The sequence below is a fragment of the Acyrthosiphon pisum genome, chromosome A2 (genome assembly GCF_005508785.2).
Source record: "Acyrthosiphon pisum isolate AL4f chromosome A2, pea_aphid_22Mar2018_4r6ur, whole genome shotgun sequence".
Lineage (NCBI taxonomy): Eukaryota > Metazoa > Arthropoda > Insecta > Hemiptera > Aphididae > Acyrthosiphon > Acyrthosiphon pisum.
The window spans coordinates 112082216-112092239 of NC_042495.1; positions in this window are offsets into that span (position 1 = coordinate 112082216).

A 10024-nucleotide genomic window follows, 5' to 3' on the forward strand; every position below is an offset into this window, starting at 1 on the left:
AAGATACGTAAATACACAAATTCACGGGTTCACGTGAATAATATTATAAATTCACGGAAAATATTAAGCAACGAGTTTTATAAATCGAACCTTTATTTCACGTGAATACGTGAAAGCGTGTACACGTGAAATAACGAGCACTACTATATAATATACCCTATCATATATGTGAACAGTAAGTGTATACCTCTGTATAGTGCCATGGTGGGAGTCTGGAGGGACAAAGGGGCTCCTTTGTAATAATATCTATACCTATATTATATATTCAAATTTAAAAGTTCATGCAAAACTCTTACATTCTTAATTATTTATACTACGCAATCAACTATTGTCTATATTAAAATCTCAAAACCAGAAATTGTTCACGTGTTTGCGTTACATTTGCCGTATTCCGCTATTGAACTGCATGATGGGCAAAATAATTATTAAAATTAAAAATTTTTAACTTCAATACCCAAGTTGTAATGAAATTTAATAACTAATTATCATACTGTAAAAAATAGTAAAACTAAAAATGAAAATAAATGGCTAACAATTTATTGTTTTTATTGGCCATGCACCCCCCCCCCCTTCCCCCACCAACCACTATCACAATTCAAAATCCTGGCTATTGGTAATTCATAATACACTATTTTTCATATTAGGTATATACCTACCTTTAAAAATCAATTGCATTTGTTTTAAAACAAAAAAATCAGGTTGGCAACTCATTTAGGTATACTAATGTTCAGTTCATATTATACATATATAATTACGGTTCCGGGTTCCACCACTTAATATATAAAATGGATATTCTCAAAATATAATTTTGCTTCTTTATACAATAGTCAGTGTGCAATAAATTATAACTTATAAAACATTCATATTTCGTATAAAGTACTACGCGCATTATATATACATAACTTGGCGTATTTTCATCCTATGACAAATACGCGTTTAAGTCTCTTTATAGTTTTTACACACGCGTAGGTAACGCTATAAAGTGCGTAGAACTATACATACATTTTTATAAAATCTTCTCACGCACACAATTGCATTAGATCATAAATTAATATTATTAAAAAATATAATGTGTATACTACTGTACTGTGTAGGTATAGGTAGTATTATTACTTATTTATGCATACACATTACACATCGATAAATCTCAAATCTCAAATCAATCTTAATCGAATATTTTAATACAAACAAATAATGTATATAATATGACGTCATCAGCTAAGTTCGTCGCATCCATTTTAAATGACACTATACAATATAATAAATGTATTATATATAAAAATTATGTATTTTTTACCTTTATTATTTGATGCGTAAAAATATGTAAACAACATATTAGGTATGAGATACATTTATGGTATACCTAAGGATTTTTTAATGTATGTTTTATAGTCTTTAGAGAACCAATTAGGTATTGGATATTATATTAATGTAATAAACATAGGTACAATATTCGTATATCTCAATTTTAGATATATACCTATAGGATATCTACGATCTACTACCTTAACTCTTTGTTGTATTCATTATACAATGTACATACTAATGCAGTAATGTTACATAATATTTTCCAATTCTTCTACCTATTAACAAAAAAATACCTAGAAATTAGATGAATATAATCGAAGGTTTTCAAGTTTGGTAGGTATATTCAAATATAGACACCAATATTCTGACATCACCATTAAATTTTATGTGTTTATTTTCCTACAATAATTAATAATTATATTCACATTTTCTACTATTTTGTTATTTATACACGTGTAATAAATACATTATACAAAATACATGATTAAATGTACATATTGTTCAACATAAACACCACAAAAATAAAATATTTATCACCGTCTTGTACAATTGATATGCTTATGATACCTACTGAATGATGCTTTATATACAATAACAATAATTAATTTTTAAAAAATATTCACACAACTAAATAAAAAATTTTAAATAATATGTATAAATAAAATATAAATATTCAATTAATACAATTTTAATATAATAATTATGAAAGTAAATAAACAGAGATTTTAATTTTTAATAGAAATTAATCTGGTATTTTACATTGTTTTGTTTTACTATGATCTATGACGTTATTACTTATTAGTGCTATAATGTCTAGGTATTTTGTTTCCATTTTATGATTTTCTTATGTTATTGTTTTTTTTTTTAAATTATTATAGTAATCGTTTTTGTTTTACGATTTTGCTGTCGTTTTTTAAATATTTTTGTTAGGTACCTTCTGTTTTTAATTTTTTTAACGTTTACAAACTCAAATAAAATGTAGGACTACATTGTGTCCATGTACGTCGTGTTGTCGTACGATATACTGACAAATTGAAATTGATTATTAGATATTAGTAATAAATTATTACTAAGAATTAATAAGTTTAATAATAATCTGCACTTTATATATTATACAGGCTAAATATTTGGTGAATTGATTATGTATAATATTTAAATCAAGAAAACACACTATATATATAGTTAAGTATATATATTTGTAATTATTATTTATGTAGGTATTATGTATAGAAAAAAAATTTAATTGATACAATTTAATTTTTTAAATAGTCTATAATGTACAAATAAGTAATAACTTATATTTATAGTACATAGGTACCTACTGTGTAAATTGTGGAGTGAACGACCGAAAACACATTTTTGACTATTTAGTCAAACTTTATTTTAATGAGATGAATTATCACTGGAAAAAAAACATTAATACCTTCCTAGTAAAAACTGAAAAAATATGTATTACTGTTTCTTTTGTAGAACATAGAACAAACTCATCTTTTTGTCATTAAATGTTAACTCATTTCTATTTCTAATGAGTATTAGTGTTGTATTCGAGTATAATAGGTATACAGTACAAAAAAAAAAATGATAAATGTCAGTCATTGAGAAAACGGTATACATACATGTAATATATTATATACCTATATACATTATACACGTGCAGTACCTATACAGTATATACATACACTAACATTTAAAAATGTTTTATATTGTATTGTAGCATCTTGTAGGTATTGAATACCAAATAATAAAAACAATACAATTTGAATTTGTTTATATAAATACGGGATAATTCACTAAGGCAATCACCATCATCCACCCCCATTATTCCTTTAAAAATAAATTTATTAAAATTTTTATTTTGTAATGTTTGAAATTTAAGGACCATATTTTAAAATAGTTTGAGCTAACTGTTTAAGAAGTATTCCATGACAATATCAGTCTCTTTTATTAAAATAAGAAAAAAGAATCACCATTTTTTAAAATAATCTTTTTTTTTTTAAATTTTGATTTATCTATTTAGATTTTTGGAATTTGAATGATTAGTTTTTGAGATATTTTATCTAATATACCTAAGATTTTGAAGGAATCGGTCATTGGTGATATGATGATTTGAAAATAATACTAATTAATTATATAATAATCTATTATATTTTATATCTTTTAACATTTTAAAAAATCGTCCGAGTGGTTATAGATTAAGTGTTACCTCTATATTGTATTTTATATTTTTGTAAAACAATTTACGACCACTATTATCCTTAATAAATACATTTTAATGATTTAGAAACTACTCGTTAGAATTTTGATTAACTTACAACTACTTATAAGTTACAACAAAGTTTTAAAACATTATCTGCTTAACAACTTACAGGAAGAAAGGGTGCTACTCATACCAGAAAAAGAAGCCACAGGACTTTGTGAAACCACAGCGTGTGGTCCTTAAACTATTAAAAAATTTAATATTTTAAAAATGTTTTTGAAGTAGGTATACCTATACAAATTCCAAACATCAAAATTTGAATAAATAAACTATTGAATTAAAAAAAAAGTTAGGAAACTTCAATAATACTAGATGTTTAGATACTTATATAAATTTGGTATAAAATAATACAATATCATTATAACTTATATAGTTATATTGTATCTTTGTATAAACAATTGTTTTCAATTATGAATGAACAAGCTTATTATGTTAGGTAATAAACTACAAATAGTTATTATTAAATCTACATTTAATTTATTATTTCCTATATTATTATTTACTTTTTTTTAGAGCAACATCGGAAATCATAATGTGTATATAATATTTACTTAAAAAAATGTCGAAATACTCCATATAATAAATCTTAAATTTAACAAGTGTTTTTATTTTAAAAATATAATTTTAAATCGTATTATTTAATATTTACTTGCATACGATACACAATACACATATTATAAACAGAGAACAATAGTACATTCAATATACACAAAAATGTATATAAATCATTAAAATATATGACAGTAAAAACAAACAGGAAATATGACAACATTATTACAATACAGTCACAAAGATGTAATTTTAATAATTTACTACAGTAGTATTTTTTTATAACCGGCAGCTGTACTTAAAAGCAGACGGAAGAATAAGCCTCAAGGATTTCTACTATCGGTACTACTATTGGTATCTGCGTTATATATACTATATACAGTTACTCTATATGCTTTATAATAGTAGCTACTAGCCAGTAGGTATGAGCAATTTTACATACTTACTAGGTACCTATAATATTAAGTACGAAAACTGACTTGGATATAATGAGTTTGTAAAAGAATCGCCCTGAATTGTATTGAACGATATAGTCATTGGTATATACTTAATTAAGTGCTTATATTTATATTAGGTAGGTATACTATACAGTCTGGGAATCACGGTTTAATTTGATGATTCATGCATCACGCACTCTAAACAATATTTAACCGATCGAAATTCTTGAAACAAAAAGTATTTCTTTATAAAATATACTCTGTATTTAAAATACTTATAAATAGCTTACAATTTATCTTAGTATTTTGAAAATTTTATTTCGTATTGAAAATAATCATTTAAGTAGGCAAAAGTATATTAGTACAATATTTAAAGTCTCTACGGTTAATATTCTTTGAACTACAACCAAATAATATTTTTCGTGTATAGAAATCGATATTGTACGTGTATTTTCTATTTAGTTTTTCACAATATTATTAAGAAAAGTAGGAAAAGTATTTACTTTTGACACCCAAAATACCAATAACAAAAAACTTTTTGCTACTAAAAACCACCCTTGAAAGTTAATATTATATAATATATATAGTATATACCTATTACCTAGTATATATCATTGTAAAACCAATACATTCTTCGCTCTATACTGGATACTGAAAACCTAAAATGTATTTTTAATTTGGTATAGATTTAAATTCAACTTCGATTCCAATATGATTTTTGTGAATGAGATAATAATATATACTGCACAAGCTAAATATGTGCATATAGATAAGTGCACTAGATAAATATTATTTTTATTAGGTATAGTAATTTTTTTTTTTTAGGTATTTTGATCTATTGCGTCTATATTATTAATATTTTTAATCCAATCAACCAAGTCCACCCGATTAACGCAGTTACGCGTCTTTAAGTTATAATACAGGCATTATGATAATACCTACGGTACTACCTATTAATAAGTTATAACATTGAGGAATTAAACCCTAGGCCCAACCATAATATGGTATATCATTTAAAAATTAATAATTTTAACATAATATTTTTTATGCAAATATTAAAATTGAAATCTCTTTTTCATTTATTTGAATTCATTAACCATTGTTATCAGTGATAAGTTATAACTTTCCAATATATATTATTTAGGTAGGTACTGGGTTTTATTATTATTATATGTATAGGTATAGGTACTTATGTGATATATATTATTATTTACTTATATTTTGAAAAAAATACGCGTACATTATTAGCCATTATTCTTTATAAATTAATGACGAATTATAGAAATAAAAACGCAATTATTAATATGGTGGATTCAATTAAGTAAGTAAGTACCTATATGGCTATATCAGACGATATAATTAAGTATTTCCACTAATTATTTCGAAAATTTACAACTTTAAATGATTATAACTAATGAATTACCTAAGTGCCCGAAATTTGTTATTTATATATTGGAATACTACGAATAATATTGTGTTTCGGAACATGGGATTAAATGGTGTCATTCAAAAAAGTAAAAACTTAAAATAATATAATGATAAATAATAATAACAAATATAATTTTTTTTAGAAATGTTGTTTTGAAATTACATCAAATTATGAAAAAAAAAAATTCAAAAAAAGTTAAAATTATTGAAACTTGAAATAATGTGTGTAGACACTTTTATAAATAGATCACCTAATATTAATACAATTTTGTATAGAGGTGAAATGTGTTAGCATTTTCATTTCGCGTTTTCAATAAGTCCATACAAGGAAAACCTCGAGAAAAACCAATAGGTAGGTAATAATCTGTACCTACACTGATAATAAATTAAAAATTTTTTTTACCTCTAAATTATTTTACAAATTATCTAGGTGAAAGGCATTTTGTCTAACAGCTATATTATAGTATATATTATATCTATAGTTTTTAACATACCATTTATAAAGTGTAATTTATATATAGGTACAGTGTTCCTATGTTATTATTTATCATGATCATTGATCCATAATCAATGATCAGTCATCGGTGTACACTGTACAGTCAAGTCCTCAGTTCTTATAAAGCTTAATCATGACTGTCGTTAGGAATAGGTGCTATAAAAAATAATTATTAATCATTATGTTAGCCTCTTATAAAAAAATTGAATAAGACATATTTGAGTATACCTATGGCTTATAGACTAAAGTGCATAGGTCATTATTAAGGAGTAAGTACTATAATATCTACTATAATATGTTAGACACTATTATTATTTATAAAATAGTAAGATAGTAAATTATATCTCCTGTGGCTCTTTTAATTATTATATTTTTTTTATGAAATAAATACGTAGGCATAAAAAATTTTAAATATTTATCAAGGATAAACATACCAACATCCATTATTTCAATTTATTTGTCCAGGATATCCTGTGTAGTCGTGTAGGATTAAATTTTAAAGATAAATGTTTCAATATTCTCAATGCCGACCTGTATTCAGGGAGCAATCAATAGCTTATAAACTATGATAAACGTGTAGTTTTGTTTTTAATAAACCTAAATATTACTGTAAATTTGTTAAATTATGTTATTATATATTAATTACTTTTTTAATTTTTTAATTACCTATTATAAATACTTCAGATCTTTAAGATGTCTTTAAGATACGTATATAATTGATGTGTGTTAGGATATAGTATTACATAGAATAAAATCAATGTATACTATATTACGTACTTTACCTATCTATCATACCTTACATAAAGATATCTACGGAAAGATCTAAAAATCAAATTAATTTTTTTTGTATGTAATAAACGTTTACAATAATGGATCCAAGATACACGAGAGTACGAGACCTCCTGCACGTAAATAATATATAGACCTAAAATAATATACTTATTTTAAACACTATAAGTGCTTACTGAGTATAATATAATTATTTAACCAGTATATAGGTACAAATTTTGATATCCATCATTTAATGTTAACTTGTTTAGTGTTCTAGATAAGCGATAAGTCTATGCCTACCTAGTGTCCTAGTTACTATTATGTGGTAGATGTCACTATAAGTGAAGTAGAATATATTACTCATAGATGATTCATGTATTGTAGTGTATTATGTATTATCTATATGATTTTACTTGAATCGTGGTAAAAAAAAAAGTTCTAAGAAATAAGTCCAAAGCATTAAAAGTCAGGGGTTAAAAAGTCCCGGTATATAATACATAAATATAATATACCTAATAATATAATATATAACATTATAATATGATATAAATATATAATATACCTAATATAAAAATGCTTAAAATAATTTATTTAAAATAAAATTCAATAATTTGAATCACCTGCAACTTGCAAGTCATGTTGTGTAAAAACATTGTGTAGATGATATTTGTTGGGTTTTGTCGTTTTGTTGTTTTGATTTCCATTCTAAAGGTTAGTACAATAGTACCTCTGTACGTAAATACGTAATAAATTAAAAATGGATGAATTTTTTTTTTATCGATAGATGAAATATTATATAGAATACATTGTACATCGAACTCAATTTTTGATTATTTAGGACTTGGGTATATCAATTTACATTCATTCAGAATTAATCGCAATTAATTTCTTGCGAACGTTCGCGTCGTGCGTCGTCTGATTGTGAATTCGTCTTTGCCGTCGATCATTCACGTCACCCTGTTTTAATAACTAATGAGTGTATCAAATGTTAATCCTTAAACAAGAACCATAACTATTTAATTTATCTATCTATTTACAGTATTTATTTTTAAATTTAAGAAATTAAATCTGTCAAAAAGTTCCATCATTCTTTTTTCAAACCTTCAACCCATCAACTCCCACAGTGCTTATACCTACTTATTGTATTTAAAAAATAAATGTACAGGTTGTATAAATAAATTAATAATGTAACAAAAAAAAAATTAATAAATACATAATATTTTTTTAGCTGGGGTGCTGAGAAAGACGAGATTATTATATTTATTTAGATAAAAATAACTTAAGTTTATATAATCTTGTACCTATGGTATTATAGAAGTCATAAATAACTACATAATAAATACTTTAAATAAACAATAATTGAATAATGATTATAATCAAACTTGACTTGTATGATAAATGTTATATTTCAGTATAAGGTACACTAAGTGGAAAAAGTTACACTACGTTAAATTAGAGTGACTATTCTGTAAAATATTTTCAAATTTCACGAAGTGTAAAATTCCGTTTCTGTTTCATGAAATGGTAATTTTTCATGAAAAGATCGATTTTTCGAAGTGGCTACGAGTTACGACATATTATATATTTATAATATTATAATAATAATTAATATCGAAGTCCAAAGCGTGATATTCGAGATGCTGTTACCTACTATATTTGTTAATTTTATCCAGTAAATAATAAGTAAAATGTATAGGTAACTAACTGGAACAATATTTGTGTACCATGAATCGTATTTTCCTTTTACCTAAGTATATTATAATTATATTACTTACCGGACTTTCTTTCTCTCGGACTAGTCAGACTTTTTGGTTATTTTCTTTCTACCATATTAGTTATTACGATTAGAGGTACTTACTTATATTATGTAATCTATAACATCATAATAAATTTAAACAATAACATTTTTAATATTCTATCATAATATGTTAGTTATAAAAGTTTTAGTTTTTATAAATATTATAAGAATGATTAAGTTTAATAATTTGATGAAACATAAAATATTTAACATTTAATTGAAAATATTTAACGTAGGTAATAATGTTATACTATAATAACAGTAATAACTTTAAAAAGTAGTACCTATTATTAAATATTATAGGCGCATATACCGACCTCGCAGGCAGTCAGGCTACATATAATAATATAATCTACGTCTTAACTTAACCAAAATAAGTTATAGGTATGAAACTTAATGTCTTAATAATAATCATACTTTATAGATAATTTTTTTATGAATATTCATGCCTAAGTTGGATAAAATGTATTCTTTGAGGTAAGTACTAAGTACCTAGGTATACTATTACGAATTATATTTGACCAGTATCACAACTAAATGCATTAATACTATTTGTCTAAAAAACAATGATTGTAATAACAGGAATAAGGTTACTAAACAAATTACAAACAAGGACATGAGGAAATAAGTTAATAAGAAAATGACGTTACAAGATTAAAAATTTTGTTTTTTTTTGTTAGAGATTAACCGGTATCTACACTAGTAATGTTGATTCAGATATTTTTACCCAGATTAAATTTCCAGCTTGAAACTGTACGTAAATTCATCACTAAAAAAATATCGCTTTAAAATATAATTGAACGCTCTGTCAAATCAAATTTTAACATTAGATCGTTAAACATGTGCGTAGCCAAGACAGAAATCATTAAGGGAAAACAACTTAGGTATATAAGCGTACTCACAACTTCACAAGTCACAATTCACAAACTGTCAGTGGCGGATCCAGGGGGGGGGGGGCAAAGGGAGCATTTTATTGATAA